This window comes from Gracilinanus agilis, chromosome 3 (genome assembly GCF_016433145.1).
Source record: "Gracilinanus agilis isolate LMUSP501 chromosome 3, AgileGrace, whole genome shotgun sequence".
NCBI lineage: Eukaryota > Metazoa > Chordata > Mammalia > Didelphimorphia > Didelphidae > Gracilinanus > Gracilinanus agilis.
In genome coordinates this window covers 231,891,888-231,907,650 of record NC_058132.1, presented here as the reverse complement: position 1 = coordinate 231,907,650, position 15,763 = coordinate 231,891,888, and positions in this window count along the sequence as shown.

The following is a 15,763-nucleotide window of genomic DNA, read 5'->3' as shown; positions in this document are numbered from 1 at the left end:
TTTTTTTTCATTATTTCCCTTGATATTCTTGATCTTTAGAAGTTTTTTGGTAATTTGATAGGTATGGCGCTAAATAGGTAAATTAATTTGGGTAGAATGTTCATTTTTATTATGTTAGCTCATCCTACCCATGAACAGTTAATGGCTTTCCAATTGTTGAGCTCCAGTTTTATTTGTTTGGAAAGTGTTTTGTAGTTGTTTTCATATAATTCCTGTGTTTGTTTTGGTAGATAGATTCCCAAGTATTTTATATTGTCTAAGGTAATTTTAAATGGTGTTTCTCTTTTTACCTCTTGCTGCTCTAATGTGTTGGAAATATATAGAAATGCTGATGATTTATGTGCATTTATTTTGTATCCTGCAACTTTGCTAAAGTTGTTGATTATTTCTACCAGCTTCTTAGTTGATTCTCTAGGATTGTTTAAGTATACCATCATATCATCTGCAAAGAGTGATAGCTTAGTCTCCTCATTGCCTATTTTGAAACCTTCAATTTCTTTTTCTTCTCTAATTGCTATTGCTAGTGTTTCTAGTACTATGTTGAATAATAAAGGCGATAATGGGCATCCTTGTTTTACTCCAGATCTTATTGGGAAGGCTTCTAATTTATCCCCATTGCATATAATGCTTGTTGATGGTTTTAGGTATATACTGTTTATTATTTTTAGGAAGGGTCCTTCTATTCCTATACTTTTCAGCGTTTTCAATAGGAATGGATGCTGTATTTTGTCAAAGGCTTTTTCAGCATCTATTGAGATAATCATGTGATCTTTGTTTATTAGACTGTTGATATGGTCAATTATGTGGACGGTTTTCCTAATGTTGAACCATCCTTGCATTCCTGGTATAAATCCCACCTGATCATGGTGGATGACCTTCTTAATTACTTGCTGGAGTCTCTTTGCTAATATTCTATTTAAGATTTTTGCATCTATGTTCAATAGGGAGATTGGTCTATAGTTTTCTTTCTCTGTTTTTGGTCTACCTGGCTTTGGAATCAGTACCATATTTGTGTCATAGAAGGAATTTGGTAGGACTCCTTCTTTGCTTATCATATCATATAATTTGTATAGTATTGGGATTAGTTGCTCTTTGAATGTCTGATAGAATTCACTTGTGAATCGATCAGGTCCTGGCGATTTTTTCTTAGGGAGTTCTTTGATGGCTTGTTCAATTTCTATTTCTGATATGGGATTATTTAGGTATTCTATTTCTTCTGCTGTTAATCTAGGCAATTTATATTTTTGTAAATATTCATCCATATCTCCTAAATTGTTATATTTGTTGCCATATAATTGGGAGAAATAGTTCTTAATGATTGCCTTGATTTCCCCTTCATTAGAGGTAAGGTCTCCCTTTTCATCTTTAATACTGTCAATTTGGTTTCCTTCTTTTCTTTTTTTTATTAGATTGACCAGTACTTTGTCAATTTTATCTGCTTTTTCAAAATACCAGCTTCTAGTCTTATTTATTAATTCAATGGTTCTTTTACTTTCGATTTTATTAATTTCTCCCTTCAATTTTAGTATTTCTAATTTAGTTTTCATCTGGGGGTTTTTAATTTGCTTGCTTTCTAATTTTTTGAGTTGCGTACCCAATTCATTAATCTCTGCCCTCCTTAATTTGTTAATATATGCACTCAAGGATATAAATTTCCCCCTGAGAATTGCCTTGACTGCATCCCACAGAGTTTGGTAGGATGTTTCATCATTGTCATTCTCTTCAATGAAATTGTTGATTGTTTCTATGATTTCTTCTTTGACAAATTGATTTTGGAGAATCATATTGTTTAATTTCTAATTAGTTTTTGATTTTCCTGTCCAGGTGCCCTTACTAATTATTATTTTTATTGCATTATGATCTGAGGTTACATTTATTATATCTGCTCTTTTGCATTTGTTTGCAATGATTCTATGCCCTGTTACATGGTCAATCATTGTGAATGTACCATGTGCAACTGAAAAGAAGATGTATTCCTTTTTCTCCCTATTTATTTTTCTCCACATATCAATTAAGTCTAATTTTTCTAGTACTTCATTCACCTCTTTTACCTCTTTCTTATTTATTTTTTGGTTTGATTTATCTAGATCTGAAAGAGGAATATTTAGATCTCCCACTATTATGGTTTTACTATCTATTTCCTTCTTGAGCTCTGCCAGTTTCTCCTTTATGAATCTGGATGCTATGCCACTTGGTGCATACATATTGGGCAATGTTATTTCCTCATTGTTTATACTGCCTTTGATCAGGATGTAATGACCTTCCCTGTCTTTTTTAATCATATCTATTTTTACTTTGGCTTTGTCAGAAATCATAATAGCCACTCCTGCCTTCTTTTTCTCATTTGACGCCCAAAAGATTTTGCTCAAGCCCTGAACCTTAAACTTGTGTATGTCCACCCGCCTCATATGTGTTTCTTGTAGGCAACATATGGTAGGATTTTGGTTTCTAATCCACTCTGCTATTTGCTTCAATTTTAAAGAACTTTTAATAATTCATTTGCTAAATTTTAATAAAGTCAAAGTTTCTTAAACTTCTGGGCTCAAAGCATGAAATGTTCAAAGATCTCCTCTCCTTGATAAAGACAATCCTGATATCTTGATGGTTATGATAGCAGAATTATATCTTTTTTTTTTTAATTCCAGAAGGAACCTTCAAAGGTTACTATATAGAAATCTCTCCTTTAAGGTATCTATTATTAAGGTATGTGTCCTCTTGTATCACATGTATTAATTTTAAAAACGCGTGTGATATCATTCAGTTTAGAAATAGGTACAAAACTTAGATGCTTCTAAGTGGTCTGGTGAGAGACACTGAAAGGTAAATGGAAAAAAAAAAACAGCCTTCCTATGCAAAGTAGACATTCCTGTTCTAGAACTGGTTTTAGGCCTGAAAACTTTTATGGCACATGAAGAGACTAGCAAGACAATGAACCTGCCTCCAGGCTATAGACTATAATCATACTTTTGTCCCTAACCTTTATATTTATCATTCCGAAAGGAATGACAATAAGAGGTTAAATTAACTGAGCTTAAATGAATAAATTTAATGCAACATAGAGTAGATTATAGAGGGAAGGGACTTTTGAGCTAAAAAGAATTTTTCAAAAGCCAAGGGACAACCTCCCATTTACTGCCCACAAGTGACAAACAACCTCAGAACTAAAACTCTGAGAAAGTCAAAAGGAAAAATCTTTTTTACAGGATAAAATCTTTGCCCTATTGAAATGCTTATAGTTCTCCAGTTGAAAAGAGCATGCTCCTTGTGTTGGAACTATGAAGTGACACAAAGGGCCATAAAACTATGCATATCCTTTGAACTAGAAATAACACTATTGGCTATATATCCCAAAGAGATCATTAAAAAAGGAAATAGATGTATTTGTACAAAAATATTTATAGCGGCTCATTTTGTAGTGGCAAATTGGAAAAAAAACCATCAATTGGGGGATGGCTGAACAACTTGTGGCATATGGTTATGATGGAATATTATTGTGCAATAAGAAATGTCAAACAGGATGGGCTCAGAAAAATTCTAGAAAGGCTCATATGAAGTGATACAAATTGAAGTGAGCAGAGCCAAGAGAACACTGCACACAGTAATGGAAATATTGTATAATGGTCAACTGTGAAGGGCTAAAGTATTAGCAGGGATACAAGTTTCCAAGATAGCCCCAAGGGACTCATGAAGAAAAACACCATCCATAGCCAAAGAAGGAATAGTTGGAGTTTGAATGCAGATCAAAACATACCATTTTTCACTTTATTTCCTATCTGAGTTTTTTCTTTTATGTGAGTTTTTCCTTGTATGTGAGTTTATGTGAGGAGGAATATGGAAATTTGCATTGCATGATCGCAGTAGTATAACCTATATCAGATTACTTCTGGGAGAAGGTAGAAGGATACGAGGAAGAAAGAGAATCAGGATCACAAAATAGATAAAATTTGTTAAAAATTGTTTCTACATATAATTGAAAAATATTATTTTTGTAAAAGTAAAAAAAAGAGAGAAAGAAAAAAGCATGTTACACTCTAGCTGAAAAGACTGCAGTACCCTGTGCTCAGTCAATAGCTGGAAAGAGGACGATTGTACCTGTCCATCAACGCAAGCCAAAGAGACCAGTTAGAAGACAAACCTTAAGAAAAGCCATGTGACAAAGTGACTTGCTTGGTTCGGGTTGTCAACCACTTCCAAGCACTAGAGTGGCCTGCTTGGCTCATATATGGCATGCCCCCATGCCTGCCATGGTGAGATAGCCACAGACCCCAGTGAAGAGCCAGCACAACTGAGTGACCTGCTCAAAGCAGCACAGCAGCAGATGGGCTTAATTAGCCCCAAACACCACACCCTGTGAAGAGCAAGTCCAATATACCCATGGACTATTTGGAGACACCATTCTTCCCTACTCCACCTCCCACCCACAAAAGCCAGCTGAGCTAAATGGCATAGACATTTGTAGCAACTATTTCAGTATTCTACAATAATCACACAAAACATGAGTTTTTCTTTTTAATTGAGAAAGAATGAAATCAAAACCAAAGCTATTGAGCATACTTTTCTTATTATAAAATCTGAATCAACTTCAGAACAAGTCATGTAAAATATGGTGTACTGGAAAATGATCTGCACTCTGTTCTAAGATATCAGTTTGGATTATAGTCCTATCAGTGACCATCTACAGGAATCCAAGTAAGTCATTTCCCTTATCCAACGCTTAAAATGTTGGTGACCATGGCCACGTGCTCTAGTTTCTCTGCCCTCCGGCTTCTCTTTGTGTCATTTCTTTCAATGAGACAGTAGTTGTTAAGCATCCACAAGTTAGCCTTTCAATTTTTAAGCTATGATGCTATGAACTTCACCACTGTATGTGACAATCAATGCCTTACTACTATTCTTCCTTTTAAGATTTTTTTAAAGCCTTCCTTTTTCTCTTGCCAAGCCAGGTGATTTTCATCTCCAACCACTTGAGAGAGTTGTACAAATGCCATTATCTGAATTTGCTTGAGCCAACCACTAAAACCAGTTGAGGTCTCACTGGTGTTAACTTAGAAAATAAATACAGAACTTCCAAGTAATCAGAAAACCCACTCTTTAATCAAATAAGGGGATAGGCTCATAAATCTGGGCATTACACAGAGTCATAAACAAATTCCATACAGAACCAAAGGCTCTGAGACTCTGAAAACCACATCCCTAGGAGAAGACACAGCTCTTAGTGCCAACTCCAAGAAGATACTGAACCTGAGAGTCTCTTTATACATTTTGGGAAGCCTATAAAGACTAAACAAACAGGTGTGTAAACCTCATAAACATTCAGCAGCTATGGCATTAGAGAATGGTCAGCTGTAACAAATTAAAAACAAAGGTCAAACTCAGGAGCTGGGCTTCCGGAGGGGAAACTTTCAACCAATAGGGAAGCCTCTAAAACAAAAAGGTGCTTAACATTCAAATCAAAATAGGTGTGCTTAGTACTGGAGTTTCTCAAAAGTAAGGGTAAACTGAGTCATTCAGAAACCCATATTGACACTAGTTATTTTTAGGGGAAAAAAATAAAAGTAAACAACTTGACAACAATTTGATTTTTATCTCTCATTACATAGGATATAAAATAGTCTGTATTTGAACCCCTACCACCTAGCATGGAGCCTTGCTCATTGTAGGTGCCAAATAAATGTGTCAGATTGAATTGAATTGAAAATTAATGTCACTGTTGAAACAAAGAGGCTCTGAGAAGCATCAAGGGCCAGGGAGAAGTAATGCCCTGGACTGGGCAAATTCATGGCTCATCAGATGAAGGCTTTTTCACTATGGCCATGAAACTCCCTTTCGTGATGATGTCTGCTATATTGTAGAATTCGCTGCTAAACCCTTAGAGATTACTTTACATTTTTATTTAAAGTTTGGGCAACATATTCCATTTTCAAATATATATTGGAGAATTGAATAGATTAAGTTGAAATCCATGTCTAAAATCAAACATTAAAAAGTATGAAAGCAAACACAATCTTCAAAGTACAGCTGTACTCCTTCTTTCACAGAACAATTGCATTTATTACACACACGACAAAGAATTATTCCAAGCATACAACATAGAGGCATGTTAACATCAAAGACAGTTTAACCAAGGAAGGAAAACTATATATTTATAACCAGGAAAGTGGTCTGGAGTGGAAGGAAAACAGTAATTTAGTTTTACTGGTATGTTCACAAACCATTTAGTTCCCTTATATTTAATTTATGGTCCTGTTCTGAGAACGTAATGTAACGAAACAAGGTATCTTCAAAATTGAGGATTTCTGAGCTGTGTTCATAGCTGCTGATTAAATCAAAGTCCCCAAATCTCTACAAAATTTCATCCTCTCTTTTTTGAGGTACAATTTTCTGGCTAAGAAATTGAAAAAAAGGTGGGTTGCTCAGTGCAAAGCAGTACAATTTTGCAAGGACCAAAATTGCTCTTAAAACTGAAGATAAAAAGCCTTTAACAGAAAAATTGGGGTCAGAGCCTTTAGCATGTACCAGATAAATCCAGAATCAATTTAATATGTTCTATAGCAGTAGAGTTTTAAAAAAATAATTGATATTTGATCAATGATAGTGTGGGAAGCACAAAGGTTTTCAGGCACTTGCAGCAGTAAATCAATATATAATAACTTTTTTAACTTATCTAGCATAACAAATGGCAACAAATGAAATGAGAACCATATGGTGAGGGTAAAAGGGGATGAGCAGGACATGAATTTTATAATAAAAGAACCATATGCTGCCCTTAATGTCAGTGATGACTTTCTATTTCACCACAGATAATGACTATAAATTAGTACGGCACAGATGAGAGAGTTGTTTAATCCTATCAAATGCTTTTCAGGGAAGCATTAGGATGCTTTTCTGCAGAACCTGATTCTTAAAGTTGCCTTGTTATCTCTGCTACATGGAGATTAATTCATTTGGTATTTATAGCATTTTAAAGTCTTATACTGAAGTCCTTTAAAAAAGAAAATCACAGTTAATGTTAGCATTCCTTCAAGCAGAAGGTGTCAAATATTCTTTCTGCATGTGGCCCACAATACTTCTGAACAAAATTAAAATGTAAATTGAGAAATATTTAACAAAATAAATTTTAAAATTATAAAAAAAAGATCATATTACTACATGGCTTTCTAAGTCAATAAGTTAGTTTATATAGATTAGAGCTCCCCATTTCCATTTGAGTGACACCACTGTCTTGAAGGACTTAGATTTGTCATTATTTTCTCTGGGTTTTTTGAGATTGGTTGTATACATGCATCTAAATCAGTTTTGTAGAGTAATGGACTATGGCAGGGAAAAATAATGACTGGCATTTATAAAGGACTTTACACACATTATATCAATTTATTTTCACTTTAACTCTTTGAAGTAAAGTTATTATTATGCCCATTTTACAAAAAAGTTCACTAAGACTCAGTTTAAGAGATTTGTTTAAGGCAGACCTTTCTTACTCCAATTCCACCAATCTATTCATTATTCTATGGTGATACTGCATCTATAACAACATATAAATACAACATATTATTTTACTCAGGTTTTTGTCAGTAACTTGTTTTAAATTTATCTTTATCAAAATTTTCAAACATGAGAAAAGGTCAAGATAATGAAGTAAACTAATAGAGATTAATCATTATAAGACTTTCGGAACATTTAGTTTTTGTTTTTTTGTTAATAGTTATGACCCTAACCTTAGAAATGCTCAGGAAATTGCAGAAGAAAGAAATCCCTGAAGCAACATGAAAATATATGAAGGCTCAGCATAAGCAGTAATAATCTGGTAGCTCTCATTTACTTTTTCTCTATTTTCCTTCCCATCTTTACTCTCATCTCTTTCTCCTCTCTTATCCAATCAATCTGTACCTTTCTCTTCCATTCCTCTTCCCTTTGTGCTTCTTATTCCCTCTTTGTGCATCTCTTTTTCCTATTTTTATCTCCATTTGCTTTAACATAATGACAAAACATTTTTCTGCCTAGGCTCCTACCTAGTTCCACCATTTGTTTAAAATGTGATTCTTCATTTTAAAAACATTTTATTGATGACTTTTCCTTTTCTTAAATCATTGTCATTGCTCACTAATACCACCCACAGAATAGAAATTGAAGTTCTCCCTTATAACAAATTCAGTCAAGTGAAACAAATAAGTGCATTGGCCATGTCTGAAAATATATACTTCATAACACAGCACTGTCACCCCTCTGGCAAAAGGCAAGAGAATACTGCACCATTTGACTTCTAAAGTCACACTTGGTCACTGAATTCATAGAAGTTCTGAGGTCTTTAAATGTTTTCTTTTGCATCGTTGTGTTTCTCCCATTTTATGAACAAAGTGTATATCAGTAAAAATGAAACTCTTCAAAATCTTATACCAAGTAAATAACACAGGATATATATCGGAAAGGGGTCCTCATATCTGCCAAGTATAACGATAATTGTTTTTATCTTCACCATGTTCTGCTCTATATTCATTTCCTCCATTTTTTTTAATTAATGGTTTAGATTTCTTAAAATGCTATATACTTGACATAAAAAACAATGTTAAGAGTCTCTGATGCTTCCTAGCTCATGTTACCAGGCTTGTTCACATTGTCCATTGAAAAAAGATAGGGCCTATTGAGGGGCCTATACTCTTCTTCCCAATGTGTTTTCATGACAAGACGTTATAATTGAACCCTTTTTACAATCTGAGTTGAAAAGAGAAATAGCCTACCAAGGTCGCTGTTTGTTCAACTCTCAGCAGAAATCTAACTCAGGATGATTGAAATAGATGTTCCCTGAGCATTAAAATGTGACTATGCACAAAACAAAATACTTCATTGATATATGTTTTATTTATAATTATTTAGGATTTATAGGTTGCTTATTGGCAACAATGGTTAAGAAATGATAATTATGAAAACACACAAATATACCCTCACTCATCTTTAAAACATGTGGGATATCGTGTACTTGTTTCTGGCCTGGCAATGCTAGTTCATCGCAATTCTTCACCTCTTAAATCCAAAAGTGGCCTTGTGAGTTCTTCAGGTGATACATGTTTTTTTTTTCCAGGTTATAAACCAATATAATTTATTCTCTCCTTCTCTTCCATCCTCCCAAGACAGCAAATATTATTATATAGGTTGTACATGTGTTATTATACAACCTGTGTTTCTATATTAATTGTGTTATAAAAAAAGACACATTACTTACACTAGAGAAAAATTCATGGAAGAAACAAATTGAAGAAGAGTATACTTCAATCTGCATTCTGACTCTATAGTTTCTTGTATGGCAGTGGAGAGCCTTTTTTCATCATGAGTCCATTTGAGTTGTCTTGGATTTTGCCTTTTGGTTAATAGTTAAGTCATTCACAATTGATCATCATACACTATCACTGTTACTGTATACAACTTTCTCCTGGTTCTTTTCACTTCACTTTGCATCTTGCTTGTCATTTCTCATGGCAAAATAGTATTCCATTACAACCATATACCACAACTTGTTCAGCCATTCCCCAATTGATGGATACCCGTTCAGTTTCCATTTCTTCACCACCATAAAAAGAGTAGCTATAACTATGGGAAAGCATTCTAAATTAATTAATTAATTAAACTAAAAAATTTCAATTAAAAATAAATTAATAAAAGTAAATAAAAAATAAAAAGAGTAGCTATAAATATTTTGTACAAGTAGGTACTTTCTCCCTATCTTGGATCTCTTTGGATATAGAACTAGTAGTGTGTTGAGTCAAAGAGTACTCACAGTTTTATGATTCTTTAGGTATGGTTCCAAATTTCTCTCCAAAACGGTTTTATTAAAGTACAGAGAATTAGCATTCTAATTTTTTCATATCCCCTCCAACCTTTATCATTTTCCTTTTCTGTCATATTAACCAATCTGATAGGTGTGAGATAGTACCTTGGAGTTGTTTTAATTTATATTTCTCAAATTAATAGTGATTTTGGAGCATTTTTTCATGTTACTAATGGTAGTTTTAATTTCTTTATATGAGACTTTTATACTATAACGTGGCTTTGGAGTAAAACTTATGTAATACAAATAACTGAACACAATAACTGCACATCAATTAAGCAGTAAATATCATTAAGTCCTTCCTAGCCATGAGAGTCTGTTGGTAGGCACTGGGGATACAAATATAACCAAGAAAATAATCACAAGGAACTCATACACCTCATACTACATGTACACAAGTAAGTATATTCAGAATAAATACAAAGAGAATTGATACAAATAAGTATAAAGTAGTTCATTTCTCTTTTTTCACTGCTTTGGGAATCTAGGTGACAGGCTATACAAAGTACTTCACACTTCACTAGAAAGGCATCAAAATAATTATGAAATCATAATGGACTTTCAAAAAGAGCTTCCCAACCTTCACAGAACTGTTGAAACAGGCATGCCACAGTATCCAGACTAGTTACCTTTTGACTTCCTATTTGGAAAGTCAATGAATGTGTAGAAATGGAAATACATGAGTCATGGCTCTTGATTAGATTACAGGTGTCAGAGACCACTGACTCAGGAGGACTGATAGCAAGCAAATGGCAATTTTATTGATCACAGTTAGTGTTAGGTAGGGCAATGTTACATCAACTAAATGATTTAGGTAACCTTTTTACAAGGACAATGGTTAGTAATGATTTACAATCTTAGTACAATGACTTAGTTTACCTCACTGAAGCTTAGACAGAGTTTTCTATAGGTGATAATTCAATATGTCAAAGTGTAACCATCTAGCATAGATTCTCAGGGAAATATTTGCTTCAGTGTGTTTGTCAAGAACAGCCCATTATTACCAAGTACAGCAGAGGGGGGCTTGAAAAAGAGGAGTTTGGGGGGCCTTGTGTGAGGAGGGCTACATGACTAATTCTGGCCAGACCATAGTTTTGATTTTACTGGAGTCCATGCTCACTACTGGGGGCTACATACAGAGAATAATGAGTAGAAGTTTAGAAATATAAAATTAATGAAAGTGGGTATTATATTTGTCTGCTTCAGCTAGTACGTATGTCAGTGTAAAGATGATACCTTTCAGAAGGCAAAGCAAACTTCTGGGACAACTGCCCCTCTGGACTTAATTATGACCCCCAAAAAATAACTCTTTGGTGTAATGAAATATCCAAAGAGAGAATGCAAGCAAGAGACACACATATTCCCTACTCTTTAGGAAGACAGATATGAAATAGCTCAGAGAAACCTTGGCCAGAAACTTCAAGAGGGATAGGTAGTCCTAAATATTGAAATTCTGGCAAAATAAGTTCAAACTAAACTGGTAAGAAAGTAAAGGTGAAAATATTTAAAGAAATCTATTTGATTGAACTAGGAATAGTCCAAAGACTCAAATTGTAAAAGCTTATATGAAAAAAATAAGAAAGAAAAGAAAAAGAAAAGAAAAGGAGAGGGCATATAACAAAGAAGGAATACAAAATAGTAACCAGGAACTATAAGAATAGTTTTAGGAAGCCTTAATCACATTATGAGCTCAGACATGGGGAAATGAAGTACAATAAGTAAAGAATTTTTTATGATAAAAAGGTATGTGGTGCATTGGATAAGAATGCTGAACTTAAGATCAGGAAGACCTGATTTCAGTTCCTTCCTCAGATACTTAATAGTTGTGTGATGATAGGCCCCTTAAACTTTCTAAGTCTCAGTTCCCTAGTGCAAAATGGAGATAATTTAGCACTCTCTTTACAAGGGTTTTTTTTCTGAAGATCAAATGAGATAACAGGTACAGTTTTACAAACTTTAATGCTAGCTATTAAGTAGGAAAAAAAAAGTTTAGATCCATTGCTGGAGGCAAGGATAATATCAACATATGACATGGAAAGTAAAGCTCAGATATTTAATTCCTACTACCACTTTTTTTTTTCTTTCAAGGAGACTATAAAAATTTAAAGTGTATAAATTGAAAACTATAGAGTATAGGACAATCATGGAAGAATGATAACCAAATGTGTTTTTAATTCTAAATGTAGATAAATTACTTCCCAGGATACTAGGAAAAATGTAGATATGATCGAATAATTGATGCAAATAGTCTATAAAATATAATAGAGGATGAAAGAAGGGCTAGAAAATTAGATCTGTGTGAATACCCAGTTTTCAAGAAGGGAGAGAGAAACTAGCTAGAATTAGACAAGAGAAAAATTTGATTAGTGATAATTGATGTCTCCTAGGCAGAGAGGAGGTATGAAGACAGTTAAAGTCAACCTGATATGAATTAGAGAGCTACGATGTCTTCCTAGTGCATAAACATGAGACAAAAAGAAAGCCCCATGAAGATTTGTTAAATCTAGTCATTTAGAGTCTATTATTAAATTCCATTGACTCACACTGCAACAAATAATAGCACAACTAAGAATATGGAAAACATAAGGTTTGTGATATCTCCTGGTTCAGAAAATGAAGACTTTAGGGGGAGATAAAATTTCATCACTTCTACCAATTGAAGGTTGAGGTCTCAGAGGAAAAAGAAAGATTTGGAAAGTGAGAAGTTGATTAAAAAGATACTATCTGAAAACTGTAGTTGAATCTCTAAATGACAGCTTAAAGTCTAGAAATGATGGACCTGTTATCAAGATGGAGCATACTGAATGAAAGAGAGATGGAGAGATGATGGGCACCTTTGGGAAAAGTGACTGCTCCATCTTAGAATTTGTCTTATAGGAGAGGAAAGCTAGGAATAGCTTGGCATTCACCTTATATTTTGCTAAAGCAAATTTCAAAAGATTTAGCAAATTTCAAAAGGATAAACATGATTCCCTGAACTAAAATTCTATAGAAGATGTCAAGCCAAGATTCAGAAGAAATGAAAAGTTCTCAAGAATGAAATTATAAAGTCAAAAAAAGGAAAAATTCAAAAGAGAAAGAAAAGGGGGAATTCTCTAAGGAGATAATTGTTGATGGACTAACGGAGAGAATACTAGCCAAGCAATTGAGATTTTAAAATACACTTACAGACAACAAGAATGAGGACAAACAATAGAAGATGGATACAAAAGCATTACATTTGTCAATAAGAATAGTGCCAGGAAAGATAAAGATCAGAATTATTGAGGTTGGAGTAGAAAGATGAGGAAAATTAAGAACAATGGAAATTTGAGTGCTTTAAACTATATTTTATATCTTAATATAAAATATATATATATAAATATAAATAAATAATATTTAAAATATATTTTATTTTTTATATTTTAAACATATATTTAAACTGTATTAGGGAAAAGAAGAAAAAGGAATAGTGCCATTACTCATGGTAGATGAGATGACAGTAAATGATGACAGAAAAGGAAGCACTGCTCATTTTTTAAATACTGGTTGATTTCTTTTGTAAAGGTATGATATTTGGATGACAAAGTAGAAAAAAATTAATAAGAAATTTAGGACCTAATCCATGGACTTGTTGATGGGGAAAAGGGTTTCATATGATAAAATGATTATAGCAATACTTTTTGTGGTGGAAAAGAACAATAAACAAAGCAAATGTTATATAACTGAGGAATTGCTAAGAAAATTAAACATAGATGAATGTTACAGAATCTGACTGTGTTGTAAGGATGAATATGAGAAACTTAGAAACACTTATATGAGAGTAAATGGAGAGAACAACTACAAAACAATCAAAAATAAATGTTTCACAAATTGGTAGCTGATATCTAAACCAGGAAGAGAAAAAAAAGAAAACTATAGACCAATATCTACTGATAAAATTTTTGAATAAAACACTAGCAAGGAAGTTACAGCAGTATAGTACAAGGGAAAAAACACTATGACATAGTGGGTTTTATATGGAGAATACAGAATGTTGAACATTAGGAAAACCATTGGCATAACTGACCATATTAATAACAAAACCAGAAGAAACTATATGATTATTTTAATAGGTCCAGAAAAGCTTTTGTCAGAACTCAACACTTCTTCCTAAGGAATTCAGAAAACTATGCTTCATAGATTAGATTCCACTAATTCTTTCTTTGGAGGTAGATAACATCTTTCATCGTTCCCAAATTGATGAGCATCCCCTCAATGTCTAATTCTTTGCCGCCATAAAAAAAAAAAAAAAAAAAAAAAAAAAAGTTGCTCTAAATACTTTAGTACATATAAGTCCTTAATCGTTTTTTTAATCTCTTTGGGATACAATCTTAGTAGTGATATTGCTGGGTCAAAAGGTATATGTACAGTTTTAAAGCACTTTAGCCATTGTTCCAAACTGTACTCCACAATGGTTGGATGACTCCACCAACAGTACAGGCATATCCCAATTATCCCACATTTGCTCCAACATTTGTCATTTTCCTTTTTTTCTGTCATATTAGCCATTCTGATAGATGTGAAGTGGTACCTAGGAGTTGTTTTCATTTATATTTCTCTAATCCACAGTGATTTAGAGCATTTTATCATTTTTATCATATGACTAGAGATAGTTTTGATTTATTCTTTAGAAACCTGCCTGTTTACATCCTTTAACTATTCATCAATTTGGAAATGACTCTTTTTCTTATAAATTTCACTTAGTTCTAAATATGTGTGAGAAATGAAACGTTTATGAGAGAAACTTGCTATAAATGTTTCCCAATTTCTTGCTGTCTTTATAATCTTGGCTACATTTGTTTTGTTTGTGCAAAAACTATTTAATTTAATGTAACCAAAATTATCCATTTTACCTTTTGTAGTTCACTCTATCACTTATTTGGTCACAGATCCTTCCCTTATCAATGGATTTGACAGGTAAAATATTCCTTGCTCCTCTGATTTGCTTATGATATGATCCTTTATTTCTAAATCATATACCCATTTTAACAGTATCTTAGTATATGGTATAAGATGTTGGTTCATACTTACATTTTACTGAACTCCTTTCCAGTTTTCCCAGCAAGTTTTGACTAATAGTAAGTTTTGTTCCAAAAGCTTACCAAGGCAATTATTAACAAATTACTATATGATTATCATTTCTCCATTCTGAAAATGAAGCATAGATGTCCCAATCTTGGTCACACAAATACAAAGAAATTTTTCACATGGACAGTTTCAGTCAGTTAACATTGGGTAAAGCAATTGTTTCAAAATGTTAACTGTTTCTCTTAGCTTTAATATAATTATCATGCCCTCATGGCTTCAGTATTGTTTTTAACATTGTATGTCTTCACATATTAGATTCTGCTGAATCTTGAGAAACTCAGAGATATTCTCATTGAAAGTCTCCAGAATAACAGTCAAAGAAATATATTTTTATTACTGTTTTACCTGAGAGTATGTATAGTTTTTTTTTTTCTTTTAGAACTTCAAATGTATTACTCTCGTGGAAGAAAGTGTATCATTAAGGAATTCTGATTTTGCTGAAAAATTATTAGCCTGTTCATTGGCACTTTAAAGTTGAATCAATGTGATCAAGACATATGTCAGTTATATATGCTTAATAAATTTGTGCTATTTTAAGAGACATTAATATAAGAACTTAAGTTGCTGGGTACAATCTAACATGATATACTATTACCAAAGCCATATGGTAGACTGGCTATAAATTTGGCTTCACTTTACTGAACTTGCTTGGATTTTCATACTAAATTCTGTAATATTATAAAATATAATATGTTACATATTATATAATGGCATAATGTGGTATATATGAAAACAATATAGCATATAATGTAAATTATATTGTATAGCATTTACTAGACTATATTCTATAATAATTTCATAATAATAACAATGCCATTTAAGGTTTGCAAAGCT